This window comes from Haemaphysalis longicornis, unplaced genomic scaffold, assembly GCF_048455015.1.
Source record: "Haemaphysalis longicornis isolate Haplotype H1 unplaced genomic scaffold, Haemaphysalis longicornis Haplotype H1 scaffold_7, whole genome shotgun sequence".
In the NCBI taxonomy this organism is placed as follows: domain Eukaryota; kingdom Metazoa; phylum Arthropoda; class Arachnida; order Ixodida; family Ixodidae; genus Haemaphysalis; species Haemaphysalis longicornis.
The window spans coordinates 6,539,316-6,561,957 of record NW_027526422.1 but is presented as its reverse complement, the minus strand read 5'-3'; the positions used below and the strand labels follow the sequence as shown (position 1 = coordinate 6,561,957).

The following is a 22,642-nucleotide window of genomic DNA, read 5'->3' as shown; positions in this document are numbered from 1 at the left end:
GACGTACCGGCCACGGCAGCGTATGTGAGCTAAAGCGTAGTACTGTAACCTGTGAGTTAACGGCTTTGCTTCCTGTTGTGGAGGGGACACGCGCCAGAAAATAAACGACATTTCCCGCTACGTCTGACAGCCTTAGGTTGTCCAGTGCGGATCTTTAAAATGCAGTGCGCCTTATAACTCCAGGGCATCCTGAGTGGGTCCAGTCGCAGTATGACCTTTGCCGACTAGTTCAGTCGCCTTGTGCCACTGATTAAGAAAATAGAACAAAGCGCCAATAGAAAAAATGATCTCCGAAACTGAAGTCATAAAAGGCGGTTGTCTTCGGGCAAAGAGGTTATTCACAACTGCCTACTTGTTGGCAGAAACAGTATCAAGGCTTACCCGAAGTTCGGCGGTGTGTTGTTGGGTGAGAAAACGCTCGATATACCGGCTCTGTGCCACTTCCTGGTTTCCTTCTTTCCATAGAGCAAACGGACGCCTAATGCGATTAGCCAGGCTGGAGGCTCATCTAAAGCGGTGGACATTGGATGCAGGGGACAAGTTTCGGGCTTAACAGAACCTAACCATGCTGGGCCCCCGCTTGCGCATGGCGTGCATGTGGCAGCCTGTCAGCACTGCCTGTACAGATTCCATCTCGTTGGATCCACACTGATACACGTGCCCAGGCCACCTGTGCACTGTTTACAAATTTATTAGTTTGATATGTTTATGCTAAAAAAAAAAAATCACCGCCTAGCGATATCGGACTCAAAAATATGTGCAGCTTTCCCGCTCATGGCAGTCCTTTCAACAGTGATGACTCTGCAGTTTTTTAGCGAAATAAAAAGTTCTTTTGCACAGCTAATATTTGGGGTGGATACTTGCTTTGTGCACAGTTTCAAGTCGCGCGCGTTGCGCGACTGGGTTCCTGAGCCATGGGAACTATCCCGTAGAAAAGCATGGGGAGTTAGATTTGACAGCGAATTACACAAAAAATATTCAGAAACCTGAAATGTATTTTTAGCGTTTTAATCTTCACGTTGACCTCTAGCTTTATGCCAAATATCATTTTCCTAAAGTGGTTTTTCTAATTTCCCGAGAGGTTGTAATTTTGAGCGAGAAAGCTGGGTATGAGATGTGATGTGAACTTTTTGTTATGTGCGATAATATCCCAATGGCATAAAAATAACACATTCACTGGTGCAGGCAGGCAAGCGTCTCACGGATGAAAACAAAAAGGGATTGGTGGTGCGTTTCCAAGAGCCACCGCTGGAGGTCGGGACTTTGTAGTTGACAGTCTGCGCTCGCGTCATCCATTTCTTCTTCGAAAGTGCTTGTTTTTGCGCACTTTTTCATCTTGAGTAGCAAAAACTTAATCAACCTTTGTTTCGTGCTATGGCTTCGCTGTCGCTTGGGATGATCAGTCGTTGAAATTGAGCTTTCTACCGACCCAAGCTGCACACGGGACCAAAGAAGTTCCGTGTCCGAGGAATACTCATTGCTTTCGACCGCCGCGAGCTGTTCAATGTTCGCGGAAATCTCGAAAGCATGTAGATTTTGTGGTTTGTTTTAGACCACCGCATCAGATGAAAGTCTAACCCTCGACTCAGCCATGCCATCGGAAATGCGCACGCGCAGAACTGCCACTTGTTAATCAAGAATCGGAACAAGAAGCTACAGACCAAATAGAATCACTGCGCACTTGCACAAACACAATTTGCGCGACACTATCAGTCTTTACGCGTCATACTATACAAAACATTGTACGAGTGGGCCGTACACTGCGTATTGTGTCCCCTTACGTTTATTTGAGACGCGAAAACCGAGCTAAAGATGGGAGAAGAGGCGGAAGCCTACGTCCGCCCAGGCGGGCGCCTTGACAGCATTGTCATATCATAGCGTATGGCTTAGGTTTATGACGACAGTTTACTGGTGACGATGCGGCCGGTAAACCACCAAAATCCTTACTGTTGAAAATCCTACCACATGTCTTCGACCATATGTAAATTCCTCACCGCACAAAAAAATAGACTATTCATCAATGCACTTGTCGCTATTCCTTGGCTTGCGTAACACCTGTCATTTCTGAGCGGCGTCGTTGAAACGAGCAGACGCAGGATAAAACAGAATTTTAAAACTGCGAGTGAAGGCATTTCTAACTTGCGGAGTTTCTTGAAATTCGGAGTGGTTTGAACATAACATGATGTGTTTTCCGCGCACGAAGCGTAATTTCCTTTCAGTTTAGAGCTCGGTTCGGTTTATTGTATTTAGGCTGTTTTACGCAAACGCTCATTTCCTGTTGGAATCACGGTTTAAAAAAGCATGTTCGTGCTGCTTGTGTCAATACTATGCGACAGGTAATATGCGCTATCCTGCGAAAAAAATAAAACTCTGCATGGTTGCACGACTAAAGCAGACTGCGTGCGCGCCCGCATAACTTTACATAACGTCACTAAAACGAATTTTTGCAGCACCAAGAAGTAGCTGAATACATAAACAAGCACCTAACAGGGAAGAGAGAGAGAGAGAGAGAAGTGAACTTTATGGAAGTCTCCGGCGGAGGTAGCAGGGTGCCACGCAGGGCCCTCTTGCTACCTGACTATATGGGGGGCAGTCATCAAGTCGCGTCCCGTCGCTTACGTCGGGGAATCCAACGCTCTCCGCGAGGCTTCAGCCCCTGGATCGCGTCGGATGCATCCCTGCGCGTTTGGCGAGCGAGAGCTGCCTCGATCCGCTGGACCGCCTGTAGCTGTTGCACTGAGTCCTGTGCTAACACAGCTCTAGCAATGTCCTTCGGCAGCCTGCCTGGGTAGGCAGCCGCCTCTTCTGGATTCAGTTCGCAATCCCACAACACGTGAGTCAGCGTAGCAGTAGCACTCTTACAAACACTGCACTTTTCGCTGTCGTAGACGTCGGGGCACATGTAGCGCGCGAGCGCCGGCGTGAGCACCGAGTTCGTTTGCAACTGCCTATAGAGCACCGCCTGTTCCCGCGAGAGCAGCGGGTGCGGGCCCGGCATAGAGCGGCGTGCGCTCCGATACCAGTCCAATACATCCGCGTAGCTCGTTACGGGGTTATTCTCGTATAAAATAGGAAGAGTACATGAAACGAAAAATGCACCAAATCATAAATTCTGCGCCTAGCATTTACGCAGTTTTGCCAGGAGTGCATATATTTTCAAACAAAGTTAGTTTCACGTTGCGATTTTTGTTCTCTGGCGCTAAAGTTCGCGATTCCAGCGCTTATAATTGTTTGGCAGGGAAGCGTTAACAGCAAGGCTCTTCTTTTCTCAAAACAATTTCTTTTTTTACATCTCACCGCCTTGGGCTGCCGTGTCAGCCCTGGAGCAGCAAGCAAGAGTCGTCTGTCTGCCGGAAGGAAGCGTCTTTGCTGCTCCAGTCGTCGCAAAGCGAAAGTTCAGAAACGGGGCGGGGTGCACGCCGGCGGGCTTGTCATCTGCACTGCGCGCAACGTTGCCGCGCTCGGCGGCCCTTGCCTAATTACGGCTCGAGGAGATTGCTCGCGCGCACGCCAACTTAATTTCGAGAGACTGTGGCGAATGCGCGCCTTCGCACAGGGAGCATCGCGACACCCAAATGAGCAGCCAGCCGCGAGGATTATGCCCAGAGGAAAGGCGCGCTTCTTTGAGCCGAGATTTCCTTCTCCGCCGCCCCTCGGTTGCGACTAAAAGGGTTAAAACTGGGCCGTCGGAAACTGCTTATGGGCTTCCCAGCCTCGGCTGCGCACGTGCGGACCCTGCCGGTGCTTCCAACGCACGCGGACGGCTAATGACTGCGTCTCTCAATGGGAGCACGAATCAGGCGGCGTGTGCACATGACGCAAGCAAGTTCAGTCTACCGAACATCTTATCCCTTAAAAAAGAGCGGGAAAATAATTGACACTGTTTTGCCCAGGGGTTCTGGTGGAGGTTATCAGTATAGCGAACAAACAAAAAAAGAATTTCGGCAGAACACGAACCTTGAGTACCCATGCGAAGACATCAAGATGCCAGTACTTAGGGAAAGAGAAAAGAAAGAATTGATGACCGCAGGCTGACGTGCGCCGAATGTTGACGGCCGACTCGGGATTGAAAGCAGGCCACGGGACTTGCTTTTCCCTGTTTTTTTCCTCCTGCTTTGCCAATCTACTCATATTGAAGTTTTTTTTTTGTTCTTTCGCTCCCAAGCTGTTTATGGCAAAAGAAAAGAAAAGTTTGAGTGAAGACTCCAGCCGCGGCACAGGCGTTGGCACTGAAACGGCGAATTCCAGAGACCGCTAGCAGCAGCAAACACTGAGCGTTATTTAATGGACGAGCGAATCCCACGCTGAAGCAAAAGGGAAGGAAAGACGACGATGACGAACGGGGCGAGGGTTCTATGCACTCGGTAAGGCTGAAGGGGGGAAAGGTGGCGAGGGATAGGCCACGGTAAATCACCAACTGACCTGCAGTGGCTATTCGACAGCCAGCTTGTGTGCCGCTATGCTGAGAGACGTGGTAGGTGACCGAGATAGTTTCTCTGCGAGCCTTGTACTCGACTGATTTCGAGCGCATTTTCTGGCCAAGATTGACCTCGCCAAGCCGCAAGAAAAGCAGTCTTCCGCGTCGAGGCTTGGGAGACTTTCTTTATTAGAATGATATCTGAATATCTCTCTCTCTCTCTCTCTCTATCTATCTATCTCTCTCTCTCTCTCACACACACACACACACACACACACGTACGCACCCCCCCCCCCACACACACACACACGCACACACACACACACGCACAGGCACACGCACACGCACAGGCACACGCACCCGCACACGCGCACGCGCACACGCACATATAGCGGTCAGTCGAACATTCTCTTTTGGGCACAGCTCGTGGTAAATAAAAAGAGAAGGAGCCTGAAAGCAGAAAATACCAGGAAAAGCCCTGCGTTTGATGGCGTTCCCCAGTAACAACGCTTATAATTGTTGTTCTGCCGGTGGAACCAATGCGGACCGAACTCACGCCGCGCTCCATCGACGCGGACGAGCAAGTAAGTGACGCGTAGCAAGAACAAGAGGCGCACCACAGAACGAACGCCGTAGGCAGTCGCACCATGCAAAACAACGCGACAGCGCGCAGCCAACGTCGCTTCGCTGCCAGAGACAATGCGGCGGCCTGGGACGTGAGGTTGACGAAAGAAACCCGCACAAAAAGGGCCACCTGTCGGTGGCAGGGCACGTAAACGAAACAGCGGCCGCCGTGCTACAGCCCTCGCCCTCGTTGCGCCAAGAATGGCTCCACCGAAGCTGGAGACTCAATGGATCGGTATTCGGGTGGGCGGGCTGGGGTGAAAAGGGGGCAGCGTGGAAAGGCGGGCACCGCATTGACAGCCCAGCGCAGCCTGCACTGCGCACTCTCTGGGGAGAGCGTTAGAGTGAGCCAAGTTTCGGCTGTCCGATCGAAATATTCCGCCGGTTAGCCGGCACGCCTTGGTTAGCCGCGCGAGCCGCTAATGACCACGAAAAAACAAAAAAGTGTTGGTACATTACTGCACACCATGTCGACAACCGTAAGAGGGGCTAGCTTAAATAAAAACGTCGCTTAACTGCCCGACCGGAGGCCTAAGCTAAGAAAGTATAAAGCTCGAATCAGTTATGGTGGTTGAGAAGTATAATCGAAACATCTGCAGACGACGCACAAGTCTGCTTGTGCTCTTGCTGAAGCTGAATATATGCTGAAGCTTCATTGCTGCGTTGCCTTTGCTATTCGCGCGTCATGCCGCGTTTTTCCGCTCCTTTTCCACGTGCGTGGTTGCATACTGGCAGGGGTGAAGACGTCGTTCCACTCTTGTTGCTGGAGACGCGGGGGAGGCCGCGGTTCCTCTCATCACCCTAGCGTAACATTGGGCCTGACGTCAGGTCGGCGCACACCCGCGTTCCCGCACAATGTTGATTTTTATTGCCGCCGGACGCCGTGTTTTCTGTCCGCCATCCACATATGCTTTAACATAACAATTTGGGAAAGAAAAATCAAGGAAGATCGCACTCACAAGCAAGCCTTGAATGGCGGAGCTGTTATGTTGAGCGCATGCCGGACACAGTTAAGTACCGGTATCATTGTTTATTTGCATATTTGCGGTTCTAGTAATCGTCGTTATATGCATCGAAGAGGTCGTTATATGCAAAGTAGTCCTCAACATTGCAGACTTCCACCAGCTCAACTGGCGAAGCTTGCGCTAAGTCGCGCAAGGCTCGAACCATAGCGAACCTGCGGGAGTTTTTTTATACGTGAGCGCTGAAGGACACATTCCCACGCATTTGTACAAACTTGAAATTGTTTTTTACATGTCCCGTCGTTGCTTTCCACCGTGCTAGTAATAGCCATCGTCATACGTATTGATATCGTCGTGTTGCTCATGCCAAGCATTACATGCGCGGTATACAGCGCTTGACAACAGCACTGGAGTTTTGTTTGTATGTTTGTTTGTTGAGGTCACTGCGCCAGCCGGGGTCTCGCCGGTCAACGCGAAGCACGCGCTCACGAGCGTCCCGCATTTTCTTACTCATTATGGTTTTTGCCAGTTTTTTTTTTTTGCTTTTTTGCTAAAGCCACTGCGCATGCCGGGGACGCTCGGCGGTCACCGCGAGTCACGCGCTCACGAACGCTCCGCATTTTCTTGGTATTTTTGTCTTGCAATACCGAACTTACGGCTTGTACAAAAGCTTTGCTGTTAAAAAATCCGTCAAATGAACATGCTCGAACGGCACAGAAACACGGCCAAAATAACTTTTGTTTCCCCTTCCGTCGATGATCAACAGCAGCGTTTCCACCGGACTTGTTTACAGTCCAGCCCATCGACATCATACCGGTACCTGTGAGGCCGCATAGACACGCACCCGTCCGTGGTATGACACTCACGCTCAAGTGGATAAGGAACGTAACCTGGGCCACAAACAGGCGCAACTAGGCATTTGATAAACCCATGTGCAGCAGGTGTGGAGAGGTCCTATCCGTAATCCACATGCTCATCCAATGCAATGCACTTGACCGAACAGGACGCAAACACTTCCCACAAATATAGAGACAACACATCCCGTTACATTCATCGTACATTTCGAGCCCATGTTTGCAGCTCATTTCTTATCATGCTTCGTGACAACTTTGCCCTTTACACCAGTCATCTTCACTTTCCCTGACGTTTGTTTGATTTTAAATGTAGAGCATTTCAGTAACTCACGATGTCACCCGCGTTGACGTTCGTAGTCGTAGTCCGCACCCCTTCCCCTACACTATATAAAAAAAATACCATCCGGCACCTGGTTTCGATCCCTCGACCCTGCGGGCGAAACGCAATGTACATGGTGCTCTACCCACTGCGCCACAAAGCCGACACAGAATGGGAGGCTACGAACGCGCCTTATATCCTTGACTCATTTAAACTACGTCAAGAAGCTGCTGATACAACGCATTCACTACCTGTGGGCGAAACGCAATGTACATGGTGCTCTACCCACTGCGCCACAAAGCCGACACAGAATGGGAGGCTACGAACGCGCCTTATATCCTTGACTCATTCAAACTACGTCAAGAAGCTGCTGATACAACGCATTCACTACCACCAACTCCCCAAACACTAAACGTTAACGCAATACACCCACCCCCTATGCGACGCATTTACTCGAGTCCCCCTCGCGGGGAAATGGGCCCAATTTTTACGTTTACTTTTACTGAAATGTTTATAGTAGTCCTATCTTTCAACTGAACAACTGTCCTCTGGCGCTGTTCTCCCTCAGTCGGCCTTGCGCCATAAAAATCCAAACATCATCATCATTATCATCAGGCATTTGATAAAGGCGACACTGTGTACATCTTTCCCGAGAATTATTCTTTGGTTCCAAGTAATTTACATTTTTTTTTCTAATCCAACCTTCCCTTTATGAGAGGCAGCCATCTTGGGCGCGTTCCCCTTGTTCTTACTTCTTCCGCTTTGTAAGGTCACGGGAAAAACCTTCGGTGAACATGCGCGCTTCTGCAGTAGCGAATGAATTAGCTGCGTGTTCAAATTAGAAGATAGACATGCAGGGGCCGCTCACGGATAAAGAGACAGCCCATCCCGCGGCAATCCACAGACATGCAGCGAATGAAAAAAAATATATTGCACCTTTCAGTAACGGTCAGCTTCAGTGAGACGGGGCTGCTGCAAGTGTTCGGTCGACGTCATGGCACGACCTGAAAAATCCGAAGAAAATTAATAAACGAGGATGAAATTGAAATTCCTTAAACAGAAGAGAGAAATGATGATTGTGATACGACTGGTGGTTGAGAGGAGAAACGCAACTCGACCAAAGCGTGTCACGAGAATGGGGAATCGTAGACACAAAAGGAAGACTGATCTAACGCTCAGTGCTCCTGCAACATTCGCCAACGGTTTGTCGAGCACTCTAGCCTTGTTGTGATTTAAACTAGGGTAAAAATACTTAAAATGGCAAGTTACTGCGAGTAAAGCTTGCAAACACCGGTATCTTTGCTTTAAGAAGCAGTCACGAAGGTAATTCAACACTTTTACGTTTTTGAAAAGTGAAGCGGGCAAGTAGCGGGTGGGTCCTTGGTGTGTTCAGAAGTAGCGCTGCACATGGTATCTCCCCGCTGCTTGGGTGTTAGATCTTGGGTATGTTGTAAACATGGGTTGTCTTGGCAGACACATATTAGGGGTACATACCTCCTATTTCATGGAAATATTGGCAGTGTGCTGTACATGCTGTGTTACGGAATATTTTACTGAGTTTTAAATCATTTAGCTACATAGGCCAAACAATGCGTATAGGTTACAGGTGGTACAAACATTTGCACCAACCTATAGCTACGATGATGATGCTGTTCTCAATTTCAACGGGTAGGTCAAATCAGTAATAAGTAACGTAAATTCTTCATAACTTCACCTTAAAATAACTGTTCCTAACAAGTAATTGAAACTCATCATAATAATATTCTCGTCTTGACAGTCGATTGCCATATAATTTGCGTCGGCATAGTTCCGGTAAAACACGAGTAAAACCCGTTTCCTCTAAAAATACTGTATACCCGTAATAGCCCATACGGTAATTTCGAATTGTTTACAATTTCATGGTGAACGAAGTAATTATGACGAGTAAAAGAAGCTCGGCGTAATCACAGGGCGTCTTTGTATCGGCCAATTGCAGTGTGACTTCTTCAATCTGTCTATACTGGAGTGAGAGCTACAAAACATTTCCGATACCATTGTATTTTCCGCAATGCGTATTCTGTCTACTTTTGTCTGCGAGCGTCGGACAGAAGGGAAGCCAGTGCGGGTATCGGTAAACATATGCGGTGCAATACAACCGCCAGGCGACGGGGGCCGAATGGGCGGAAATGCCGCTGCTGCTGCAGTCAAGATGGATACGAGTGGCAGAGATGGCGCAGTTGCCACGAAAACTAGTCGCCGTTGATGGCCACCCCCGCACACGATCCCGGTAATCCAGGTTTGCCCAACGTTCTGTTCGCCGGCACAGCGATACACGGCGCCGCTTGGAAGCCAGAATAAAAAAAAGCGATAGTGCTTGGCGGAAAGCGCATAAAACAGGCCAAGCCACAAGTAGAGGCTTCGGTGGTGTCCCGTAGGCGAAAAGCAACTGCCAAGCAACTGTCAAGCAACTGGAGAGACCGAGATGCTGCTTCTGCTGCTGCTGCTGCTGGCACAGCAGCGTGCCTTCGTTACTTCCAAGCTTACTTCCGCGCACTCTGATTTTGGGCCGCCTTAGGACAACGACGGTGACGTCGGCATGCTTTCAGGGGGACTCTCGGAGCTTCGCTGCGACGCGGCGCTACTGCGAGATAAGGCTAAATCCTAGCAAGCGTTGGAGCTGCTTAATTAGCAGCTTCGTTATCCGGATTCGGGTACCCAGTCGTGTTCCGCGCTCCTTTCAGTGGGCTTAAGTGCTGACGGAAGAAGGCTCGCTGCTCTCGCCACCGCCAGCTCGGGTAGGCTCGACAGGAAAATACTGACTTAGAACGAGCCTTCTTAGTGCGGTTTTGAGTACGCCTGCGTCTTAGACGGGCTTGCGCCAGCGAGTGCATTTGCTCAGACCGCTCTCAGCGTATAGAAAGACGGTAAAAACTTCCACCTCCGAAATACTCTCTTTTTTACCGACATGGCATAAAAACGGTTTGAATTAAGCTATGTCGTTGCAGAATAAAAGATAAAAATTGTGTGCGCGTGTAAATGGTGCAGGGTATCTCAGACCAAAAAGCTCCAAGAGTGTGTTTCGTGGTCATTCAGTGTCACGTTTGGGGCTAAAACATCTATAGCATGAATATGATGTGCCTACGAGACTCAATATACGAAAGGCCCGTTTAAATAGCGAAGATGGTCCTGGTGGTAGATGACAGCCGCAGTTCCATAGATTAAAACGCGCTGACTTGTGATCATGGGTTCGTAAGCTGACAATTTATTAAAGGTTGTAACGGCATTTTGTGGGTGTGACGTCGACGACGTGTCACTCTCAGGAATGGTTGCAAGCAAACAAATCAACTAACAAGTGTGGGACTTAAAGCCTTTGTCCGCACTTGTTGCATCTGGCTGGTTCTATTCTGTTTAAAAGGTGTGAGTGTGAGAAAACATTTACGTTACATTTTTTGCCCAAGACTATTCGGGAATGGAACGACCTACCGGCTGCAACAGCCCGCATTACAGATGACGCAGAGTTTATGAGGGAAATGTGAAAATGTGTGTGCGCTTGTAATAGTGCAAATTGTACATTGTTAACCTCTGTTGTTCCATTTTTGCTTGCATTGTATTTTAACACAAAAGTGTTTTATTCCTGGATTCACGAAGATTTCCCTGACGTCATATCCATCACGGAAGTGACGCCAGTACAACGAAGCAAGCAGCCTATAAAGAGTGCATCCCTGCACACAGGGTCTTCTTGCGGGGAAGCAACCTTTAGTACTAAAGAGTACGTTATACTTAGGGTTGTTTGTTTTCGAGATTTATATTTTAACACGAAAGTGTTTTATGGCGCGATACACCAAGATTTCACTGACGTCGTATCTGTCACGGAAATGACGCCAGTACACCTTTGCCGAAGCGACCCGCCAGCAGGACGTCGCTCGCCAAGCACACCCACAAGACAGCCAACAACCCGTAAATCATGCTCAGCTGCAGAATTTGCTGCACATTTCACTTTCGTGTTTTACCGATTCCTATGAGAGGAATCAACCACCGTTTTTGTCAAGTATACGTACCCCTGCACTGTAATGCCAGAAATGGCGATGTGGACAAACAACCAAACAATTAAATGAATAAAATAAGGATTTAATCAGGTGGTTCACCACCATTTTCTTGTCTGGTTTTGGTTTCCCTGTGTGCGATGCCGTGGCAGCACTCTTTGAGCCTGTAAAGATGATTGATCGTTGGGCTTTGGTTTGGTAATACGCTGCACCGTGAAAAACACCTATGTGCTTTAGCTCCGAAAACACCAGTAGTTTTGTTCCTTGTCTTCACGGTGTTAAGCCTATGGTCATGTGCGGCGCATTGGACATGAAAAGTATGGTCTCCGAGGCACCTGCGTGGGTATCTACGTACGGGCATCCAGGCTATATGTATAGAAAAAGCTGTGAAACAAGTTTTGCTTGTGCGTTCCTCTAGTCGGTTTCTAATGGAGACGTCACAGCCGATAAAAGACAAGCCCCAAGGAGCATCGAAGTCTGTAATAACAGTTCTGTAATGCCTGTGCTACATGGCCACTTCCAATTGGCAGTTGAACGCTGACGAACAATTGCGCCCTATATATTTACAATGGGACAATGGGACACTCGATAAACAATTGGTTTATTGGCCTTAGGAAAGCCTTTGGAACAGCCGTGTAGCACAGGTATAAGTCTCGTTAAAAGAGACCGCGTGTTCCTCGGCTAGCGCTTCAACTCCCAGAGACAAAGGCATGCCAATCGATGGTTGATTAAAAAAAACAGCTTCTTTGGTGAAGGATTTTGAAGCAAAGATAACACGAGGAAGCTGCCGTTGATGTAACCTTCAGAGCACCCATCAGGGTCGTACAGGCGTGTTCTAAACCCCATCGATGAAACCCTACATACCAACTTTGAGTGGGGTTAGTCCGGAAAGAAGCTGCCTACGCAAGGCGGTGCCCTGCATTCAGCACTGCATCAAGCGAGGCCATTTTAGGGGCGGACGTGTATACGACACACCCGTGATTTCAGCGTAACACTAGCTTAGCATGGAGACCCGAACCGAGTAAACCAGGGTGGAAGCGGTTCCAAGCGGCCACCCGAAAGGGAGATTGTGTGACGGGTTTCGTTTAGGTATGAGTCACGCGTCAAGCGGCCACCCGAAAGGGAGATTGTGTGACGGGTTTCGTTTAGGTATGAGTCACGCGGAGGCGCACCACCAGGGGGCCACGCATGGCGGTCGTGTTGTTTATATGCTCCCGCGAACTTTTTCTTTTAACAAGAGGAAATAGGGCTTTTTGCCCCCACGGTGCTCACGCTTGGTGAGCCATGAGTTTGGACAACTCGCGCGCGAGCTCTCCTGAGCGCGCGAGTGCCACGGGGAGCGCCGACGTGGGTTCGGGCTCACCACCGAGCGGGGAGCCTGACGAGGGGCACGACGAGACACGACGCGCCAGCAGAGACGCCAGTCCGGCAACACCAGCTACACTGGCCGCGATCGACCGCTTCCCGGACAGCGAGGTTAGTTCAAGCCCCTCAGCTGCCGGAGACGCGATCGAGTGCTCCCAAACTATCGCCGAAGAGGCGGCGGTGGTCGCCGAGCTGCAGCAGGCCAACGCCGCAGTGGTGGCGACACTCGAGACGCTTCGTCGGCAGCTAGAGCACCTGCGGGGACTGCACGGGCGTCGGACGACTCGGGGCGAGCGCGGTCAGCTGGCCATGGCGCTTGCCGCGTTCGTAATGGACGAACTGGACGCCGTTCACCCCGAACAAGAACATTGCAGTCGGCGCGCCGGCGGGGAGACGGGCGACGCCATGTTTGACGGGTCGGGGATGGACTCCGCCATAGCGACGGCCATTCGGTCCCTCCTTGCGGCGGCGGCAGCAGAGGGGACGACGCAGGCGCCATCTGAGGAGCCGCTGTCGAACCTGCCGAACCCTATCCACGGCCGGACTGGAGCAGCGGCGAGCGCGCACTTTCATACGGCCTGCGCACCCAAGAAGGAACCAATACAGCAGATTCTTTACAGTGGGGGCGCTTCGAACCAACCCTCTGCCCTTCCAACCCGCCTTTCTGTTAGTCGACGCATCGCCTCTGGCCGAGCAGCTGTGGGTTTTAAGGGCGAATGCACTTTATAAGCGACCCCAAACCATCCACCGCCGGCGGCGGCGGCGGCGGCGGCGGCGGCGTCCGCAGTGCTCCTCTATATTTAAAAAAAAGAAACTGCATCCGGCGCCAGGTTTCGATCCGAGGACTTTGCGGGCCGCAGCCCGACGCTCTACCGAATAAGCCACGGACGCGACGCTGATATCGGTGTCTGTAACGCGCCTTATATCTTTAACGCATTCAAACTACGTCGTCAGCGGCGTGCGTTGGCGACTCAGCCATAGAGAAAGAAATACTGGTAAGAGTGGACACTCCCATAGAGCCCTGCGGCCGAATGACTGTACTGTAGTGTAGCGCACCGAGCGGACGGAGAGCCAAACAGGCTAACCATACTTTCGTTCACTTTCGGTTTCGGTTTCGCGGACACCGATTTTGGCGGGTAGTTTGAAGGACTGGAAAGCGCTGCTCACGGCGACGGGCATCGGTACAGTATTCGGACGCTTTCATGCAATAATTAGTGTTTATTTGAATATATCATTCTCAGGCTTAATGCCCGTATGCTTTTACAAAAAAAAAAAAAAACCTTTTTCTGAAAACGTGAAATTGCAATTTACAGTACCACTCCCACTTGGTTAAGAATTATGTCGCGTGTTCAAATGTTGCCGAGACACATAAAAGAGACGCACCATAAATGAAGAAATATTTATTGCATGGCACTAAACGGAACAAGTTCAAATTGTCATCCTTCTTTGCAACACACATATAATAATAAACAGTGAGTAATACACAACAGAGACAATACACAGTAGTGACAGGAAAATACGTTTCCAGGAATGAAAAAAAATGCACAAGTAAAGGTATCACAACCACACAAAGGATTTTTTCTCCACGGTAATTGAAAATGCAGAAAACCCAGAAACTCAGCCATCCACAGGTTTACTTGTATCTACGACACCCTCAGACTCTGTGCGCTGTTGCAGTCATACAAAAATATCAACCATAACATAATCTAGACACTCGGATACTTGCAACTGTTTACAACCACTATCTCCGCAGATAATTTTCTTAGTCTGGCAATTTCTCCAGTTAGGATGTGAAAGAAGGGAAAAACTTTGGCTTTGATGGCCTTGCTTATTTGATGAACGCTAATGAGATCTATTGCCTCGGGGCAACTCCAAATCAGTAGCAGGAATTGAACAGAAATCCCATTTATGTGGAGATGCACACGCAAAAGGTTAAGAGGAAAAAAATCAACTTCCTATTGGTTCCTTGCAAGGGTGCATTTTCCCAAGAAGCCGGGTTACCTTCCGAAAGCGTTGCCTTCCCAGTAAAGGCAAAGGGCCAGGCGGGGATATTTTAGGTACGTGCACGTAGTCAACCGACAGGTTCCAGGCTCGATTAAGGCACACAAATTTATGCCTTCCGCTGTCAATACGAACAGTCTAATATAAAAAACAGGAAAGCAGTATATGCTTCTCGTGTATGAGACAATGGTGGCACATTACAGAATCCCATAAGCATTTGACAACGTAGGTCCCAACATGGTTCTCTGCATCTAGGCCAGTCCGACAACAGGCAGCACGTATGGTGACAAACGACATTTAGCATGACCTCTTACCCTGGCAGTCTTCATAATGTAAAAGGGTTTTTGTGAATGTACTGTTTTCACAATATTACAACTAGCAGCAACAATAACTTGCGAGTGGAGTTTGGATACTGCATATGCTGTTAGTGGTTTTAATGATATGAGGCATGCCAGTGATAAAAAACCGTTTGTTCCTTGAGTCAACGATAGTCTTTTCAGTGGTCACGCCTTATTGAGTGCCGAGACTTGCGTTAGATTTTAGGTGCTATTGGCAAGGTTCAGTAGATGGAATACAGTTGCGGCATCCATCAGAAGCATCAATAAGGTAGCAAGAAGCATTGCAGGCAGTCATCAATACAACTGAATAACTCTGGGAGAACAGTTGGCACGGCCACTTTTGTGAGTCCTGTGAGGGCAGGATCCATGAAGTGCTTGAACCATGTTTGGTATGACGAATGCAGCTGGCTGGTTGGCTCTGTCTTGAGGGCACCTGTAGACCTGCACAGGTGATAGGTGATATAGTAGACAAACTGCTTGCAATGACAGATGATATGCGAATAGTCTGTAAATTTCACTGCAACTAGTATTCAAGTATTGCCTCCAGTGCATGCCACCTATTTAAAACACAAGTTCTCTTATTCTATTCAGCAATCATGCGGTCAAGCTATTAGCAACACTTAAAATATGGGTCTTTGTAATTTCGCAACACTGGTTGCAATGCAATGCAATTCACCTATTGTTTGGGTTAACAAGAATGATAACGCTGCTCACATAGCCTGAATCCCTTTGTCTTTTTTTGTAAAATCAGGACGAAGAGCGAGAGCGAGCTGAACGTTAAACAAACCTGTTGCCCCACGGGCTCGCGAAAGAAACGCATCCCGAGAACGGGCACCTGGCGAAAGTATATTTGGGCGCTGTGTGGGCACCATGGCAAGCAGCAGTGAGCGTCGTACTGAGTACTACTGACCGCTAAAGGCCATGCCTTAAAAAGATATGACAAGAAACACACAGTTCCGACTGAATAGGTGAAATCTGCGCAATACGTGTTTAATGAAACTAGCCAAAATATGACCTGAAAAAAGAGAGCAAACGCTTGAAGAAACGGCAAGTGTGGAACAGTTGTATGCAATGCCTGCGATACCGGAATTGATATACGATGTAGAACGAAGACCAAATTTGAAGGTTTCAATGCACTGCGCGCTCACCCCGCCTCGAGCAAAGCTGTTATCTGCCGACGAAAGACGCGTTTTTACCGTACCTGCCGCGCCAAAGCGAAGCGACGAGCGCGCGTTATCGGCGTCGGCGAGCGGGTTCGCTTTGTACGCAGGCAGCTTGGTATGCACCCATGTGTAAAACTTACGATGAGTGTACGGCTGCTGGTTATGCCCAGATAAGCCAAATTAATGTAGATACGGCTACTTCGCCGTGTACGTTAGCCCGGACGGCTTTGCAGCGCATCACGGCCATAATAGCAGTAACAGTTGGCCAAGCTAGCAATGGCTAGCTAGTATAATACAACGCAGCCTGCGGCTCACGTAATTCAGTGCAGCGACAGCGCACAACGCCTGCTTCGCCTACGGACCGCCGGCCGGCCGGCCACTTCCGCAACTCACAGCCGTCGTTTGCGGCGGCACGTAAACGCTACGTGCGACGACGGGCGCGTACCGCTGGCATCCCTCAGCGCTAGATAAAACGGCACAACCAGCCTAAAATACCATTACGTCCAGCTAAAAAATGGTGTCTTACGCCTTTCCGGGGCGTTTCCAAAGCGCTTATCTTAAAGACGCAGCACTAGCTATGCCTGATTCCCTGAGGTTACGCAGTGCTCGCAGCGTTTGCAGTACAAGGAAACGTAAATATGATACGCCACACCAGCACTTTAAAAAAGAAAGTCTCACCTTTCGTTCAGGATGCAAAACCGATGTCGCAAATAAAGCGCTAGGCGTTTCCTTCTCAACAACAGAGGTTAGCACGAGGCTGCAGAAACGCACGTGCAAACGCTGCCGAAAGACCCAAATGGCGGCTTGCGCTTGCGGCTTGGCCAGGCTTGGCGCAAAGAAGCCAAAAAAATTTACATTGACAGCCATTCAACTTATTACACAAATAAAAATGTGAAGTCTAATGTGCAACAAAATTTTAAAAGTATAATATTGTGTGTTAGCTTAATTTTAAATATATAGTTTTTAACAACTTGCGCCGACTGCCGGACGGCGCACGAATCAGTCCACTCGGCCGCGATAAGCCCGTGTGTCCACTCTTCTAATTTTTTATTTCTCTATGACTCAGCGGCGTTATAGCGGCTTGATAACTGCGTGGTGTACACGTGATACTACAAACCCGATGGAAGAGATGGAAGAGAAGGCGGCGAGGCGGTGGGCGGCGGGGGCCGAGCGCAAGCGCCGCAAGCGGGCCGAGAACGGTGCATTCGCACTTTCACATTCTCCCCCTCGAGGAAATGCGGGGGAATTTTTTTGACAGTGCGCTTCGCTGCCGGCGGGCCGCTCAGCCCGACCGGAGCGTGAATAGCAGAATCACGTTTAGCTAAGCGATAACCCTATCTCCCTCGACGGGAAATCATTCGCGTCACTGGTCGTGCCCTATGCGTGTGCAAACCAATACATCATCCGAAAGGAAAAATAAAAAATAAGAAATGATATTTCAGTCACGGAAAGTGCCGTGTTTATTTGCCTGTCTCACCATTTTCATATAATACAGTCGCTGATAAGATATGAAGGCCTCGCATATTTTTCTTCATGTGCCCCGAGTTAAAATGTTTCTTTCAATTTTTTGATTAGGCGCTTCCGAGTGATAATGTTAGGCTGTTTGACCCAATTAGACCGAAAATTCAGAAGGGGGAGGAGTCGCCTATTTTAATGACGCACATGTAAATTTACACGGACAGGTATCACGTGTCCACGGCAGGGCTAGAGCTGTGGCAAGTGCGCGCGCGCCGCCGCTCTACCTACCCCGCGCGTGCTGTAGGTCAACCGGCGAGGGTTGGTCCGCAGCGACACGAACTAGCGGCGGTCAAAGGTGGGAACTATACCCGAAGCGCAGGCCGTATGAAAGTGCGCGCCCGCCGCTCCTCCAGCCCGGCCGTGCCCTATCATTGCCCCCATCGCTGGCGAGACGACTGCTGCGCCACCTGGGGACGACCACGAGAGGCAGCCTACTGCCACCACTGCGCTCAGCCGGCTGAGCTGCCTACTGCCACCACTGCGCTCAGCCGGCTGAGCTACAGGGACGCAGTTCGGGTGGTTCGGGACGCACCAACCACACCTCACAGCCGGCCGCGTGGTACAGCCCCCGAGGGTAGACGCGGCAGGCTGGCCGGGGCGCACCTCGACCCCCCCGCAGCGGCCGGCAGTGCTGAGCGCGCCAAGGGCTCCACGGGCGCGGACGCAACAGAAGCGCAGCCTCCACCCCTGGCGGCCAGTGGCGGAGGCCTCCAAAATAAACAAGCCGACGAAGGATCCTGGCAGCTGTATTTGTCGCGCTCGCAGCGCAGGAGGGCCGCCCGCAAGATGAGGAACGATGGGCCCATGCTCCCGGCCCGTCCCACAGCCCTCGGCACGGTCCTCTTCCGCACGAAGGCCTCCTCTACGGCGTTCGGGGAGCAGAAGAGCGACGCCATCGCCAGGCAGCTCACGAAGCTGCCTGGGGTCATCGACGTTCGCGTAAACGCTCGCCGCAACGTCGTAGCAGCGGACGCGGCCACATCGGACGCTCTGGAGGCTCTGCTGAGCACAACAAACATCTGCGGCATGGAGGTGAGCCCCCGAGAGCCAGCGTCGCGCAGTACGGGCGTCATAGTGGTCGACGACGAGACGATCACGACCGAGGACATCGTCGCCTCCCTCGAGACGCCTGTGGCTGTGCAGTCGGCTGTTCGCAGGGGGACTGCGGTGTATCTGCGCTTCGCGGCGCCGATACCCCCTGCGGAAGTCGCGCTGTACAAGCGGCGACGACCGGTGAGGCCTTGCAAACCAAGGCCGCTGCAGTGTGGCAAATGTGGGCGGCTCGATCACGCCACCGCGAGCTGCAATCGCGAGAGGAGGTGCTGGCGATGTGGGGGCCCCCATATGAGGGCAGCCTGCAGGGCTGAGAAGCCCTCCTGCTCAAATTGCGGGGGTCCTCACCCGGTGCTGGACCATTCGTGCCCGCTCTGGCGGGAGGAGCGCCGCGTATGTGCAGCGCTAGCGCGGGCGCAGGCGCCTGCCTCTCGCGTCGCAGTTCGCGCAGCACTGCGAGCGGCGGCACACCCCGGGCTGGCCCCTGCCACGGCGGTTACGACGCAGCAGCACCCGGACAGCAGCGACGGCAACAGCCGACGTGGAGTGGTGGCCCAGCAGCAGAACAAAGTCCAGGCAGCTCCCGGCAGCATCCAGGCAGCATCTGCGCGGCCGAAACGACGACGATGGAGTCGACGGCAGCAGCAGGAGGGCCTGACGCTCGTGCTTCGCACCCTGGGGGAGTTGCTGCCTGCGGACTCTCACCTGCGTCCCCTGTGCGCCCAGGCTGCGCAGGGACATCAGCACCCCGAGCACCGCCATGGCTAGGAGCCGCCGCACGCAGCCTCAAGTGCCCACTGTGCTGCAGTGGAACGTGAACGCGCTTCGCCCCCGTCACGCAGAACTGAGCGCATATCTGCTGCAGCGCGGGCCCGACGTGGTAGCACTGCAGGAGAGCTACGTGCGTGCGGGAGAAGGCTCGGAGCTGCGGCTGCCTGGATATACGGGCTACCACAGTCCCACGGCCTGCGACAACGCGCAGTGCTCGTTGGTGGCGTGCAGCGAGCCAGCCCATCCTCCAGGACCCTCGCGCGCGTCAGTGTTCGTGCGCGACTGCGTGCAGCACGCGGTGCTGGACACCAGTGGGGTGACAGCAACTGTGCAAGAGTGCGTGGCAGTGACATTACGGCTAGGCACGGATGGTGACATGACTGTGTGCAGTGTCTATGTGCGTCCATGCCAGAGCTGGGACTCGGGCCTCCTGGATCAGCTGGTGTCTCTATGCGCAGACCGCCATCTCCTCTGTGGTGATTTCAACGCCCACCACACTGCTTGGGGAGATGGCAGGATCGACACGCGGGGAGAGCAGCTGTGGGACACCATGCTGCGCCTCAACCTCACTGCACTGAACACCGGTGAGAGCACCTTTAGGCGTGGCAGTCGCACTGCCACTGCCATCGACCTCAGCCTGGTGTCAGCCGGGGTTGAGGCCACCTGGAGGCGGGAGCCCAGCACATGGGCTCCGACCATTACCCGCTGCACATTGCACCACCCGGTAAGCCGGCCAGACGGCCCGCACTGCACCACATCACCCACTGGGACCAGTTCCGGCGCTGCCTTGCTGAGGAGGAGCTGGGGGAGGGAGCAGAGATGTTCCGGGGCTTGGTTCGCTGCGCCAGGCGAGCCACGCGGAGCTGCACCGTCGCCGAGGGGACCACCACCATGCCAGACCTGAAGCTGCTGCAGCTGCGGGCGGTACGGAACCGGGCGGAGCGGAGGGCGCAGTGCTCGGGGGACAGGGCAGACTGGACGGAGTACCGTCGCGTGGATGCTGCCTGCCGACGACATGCCCACTGCCTCAACCGGCAACGGTGGGCCGAGCTGTGTGTCAGCTCGGAGGCAGACCCGCGCTGCCGTCGACTCTGGGGCATCTTCCGCTCCATCTTGAAGCCCCGGATAAACCGCAACCCTCTGGCTGCCCTGGCCATCCGCAAGCAGGCAAGCTTTAGGGAGCTGGCCGAACTCTTTGCGGATCACTTCCTGCCACAGCACCGGACGGAACCAAGGCCCGCGGCTGCGCTGGAGGAGCCCGAGGGACGTCACCCGCTCAACGACGCCCCCATCACGGAGGGCGAACTCCGCAGTGCCCTCCGAAGCTGCAAGCGCAAGTCGGCGCCAGGGGCAGACTGCCTCACCTACCAGATGATCCGCAACCTGGACGAGGTGGGGTTCGGCAAGCTCCTGATGGCCTACAACCGCATCTGGGAGACGGGGCAGCTGCCGCCCGAGTGGCTGCTCGCCATCCTGAGGCCCATACTCAAGCCGGGAAAGGGCCTTTGGGCGGTCACGGCATATCGTCCCGTGGCCCTCACCTCCTGCGGGTGCAAGCTGCTGGAGCGGGTGGCGCTGCGCAGGATGGAGGCCATCGTGGTGGAGGAAGAGGCGATCCCGGAGCAGCTCACGGGGTTTCGAAAGCACCGAGCGGCGACCGACTCCATCACTGACGTGGTGGCGGCCCTGGAACACGCCCGTGCCACCAGGCAGGTGGCTGCCCTGGTGCTGCTCGATGTGAAGGGCGCTTTCGACAACCTGCAGCGCCCCGCCATCTCCTTGGCCATGGAGGAGGCCGGCATTGCGGGGAAGCTGCGGGGCTTCGTCGAGGCGTTCCTAACGGGCCGAACGGCGCAGGTGCAGGTGGGGAACGTCTTGTCGGCACCTCGGCCAGTGGATATCGGCACCCCACAGGGCTCCGTCATCAGCCCCTTCCTCTTCAACCTGGTAATGGCAGCCCTGCCAGGCTGCCTGCCCAGAGGGGGGGGGCACAGGGTACACATGTCGGTGTACGCCGACGACATTGCCCTGTGGGTGCTTGGACCGAAAGGAGACGGCAGGGCGGTCGTGCAGCAGCTGCAGGCGGCTGTGGATGCGGTGCGGTGCAAGCTTGAAGGTGTCGGCCTGCAGCTGTCGGCTGCAAAGACAGAGGCCATGCTGGTGCACCCGAGCGCAGCCGCCCGCGGACGGACGAAGAAACTCCGCATAGACGGCGAGGAGCTCGAGTGGAAGACCAGGGTGAGCTACCTGGGGCTCACCCTGGACCACAGGGTGGACTTCCGCCAGGCCGCCAAGGAGCTACGTGCCAGGGCACAGCTGGCCACCTCGACCGTGCGGAAGATGGTCGCCCGGGACAAAGGCTGCTCCCAGCAGACAGCCCTGCGGCTGTACAGCGCCTCGGCCGTGGGGCTACTGATGTACGCGCTGCCGCTGGTCACCCTGCGGAGACCCAACTGGCGGCAGCTGGAGGGCGACCATCGAAAGGGCGTCCGCGCCTGCCTGGGCCTGCCCCGAAACTCGCAGTGCGACAGGACGCTGGCTGAGGCAGTGGTGTGGACGCTGGAGATGACGGCCGAGCAGAGGGCCCTGGGCCACATTGACCGGCTGCGCCGAGCCGAGGGGGGCGGCCCCCTGCTGCAGCGGCTGCGCACCCACCGGCACTCGCGCATGGGGCGCATGCTGGCCCGGTACGAGCAGGTGGTGGACACCACAGACTTGGGGCCCTCCAGCCGCCCTCCGGACCTGGCGGCCGAGCTGCACCTGGAGATTCCGGGCCTGCGCAGCAAGCGGCGAACGCCCCACTGCGGGTTGCTGCAGCTGACCCGGGCCGTCGTCTGGAAAGAACTGGAGGGCCACACCCTGGCGTACTCGGATGGCTCTGTGCGGCGGCGGCAGGGCTCCGCTACAGCGGCCGCCGTGCTGGGGGAGGCCACCCGGCAGGCCCGGCTGCACTACGCCGCATCCTCGGCCACGGCAGAGCTTGTGGGGGTCCAGCTGGGCCTGGACCTGCTGCTGGAGCTGGAGCCCGCACCCGAGCGCTGCGCCCTGCTGTGCGACTCCCGGGTGGCTCTGCTGCGCATCCGGGAGGGCGACCCGCACTCCCCTCTGGTTCGAGGAGTGCGCGAGAAGGCGGAGCGGCTGGCAGGCAGGGGTGCCCGGCTGCGGCTGCAGTGGGTGCCCGGCCACATCGGGCTCGAGGGCAACGAGCGGGCGGACGAGCTGGCCGCTGAGGCCC

General features: G+C 53.3%; 1 protein-coding gene and 1 long non-coding RNA gene across 6 annotated transcripts in view; both read right to left on the bottom strand.

Moving 5' to 3' along the window:
- Nucleotides 1–22,642, bottom strand: part of LOC144144382 (uncharacterized) — a 525,773-nt gene that overhangs the window by 130,262 nt on the left and 372,869 nt on the right. For all 5 annotated transcript variants that reach the window (XM_077675804.1, XM_077675805.1, XM_077675803.1 and 2 more), the window contains one exon: nucleotides 8,113–8,180. The gene's annotated coding sequence lies outside the window, so the exon portion shown is untranslated. The remainder of the gene's footprint in view (nucleotides 1–8,112; nucleotides 8,181–22,642) is intronic.
- LOC144144381 (uncharacterized) lies at nucleotides 13,949–16,876 on the bottom strand. Its single transcript, XR_013317237.1, has 2 exons — nucleotides 16,744–16,876; nucleotides 13,949–15,343 (listed from the first exon to the last, which is right to left on the bottom strand). It is a non-coding gene; the product is annotated as an uncharacterized LOC144144381 (long non-coding RNA).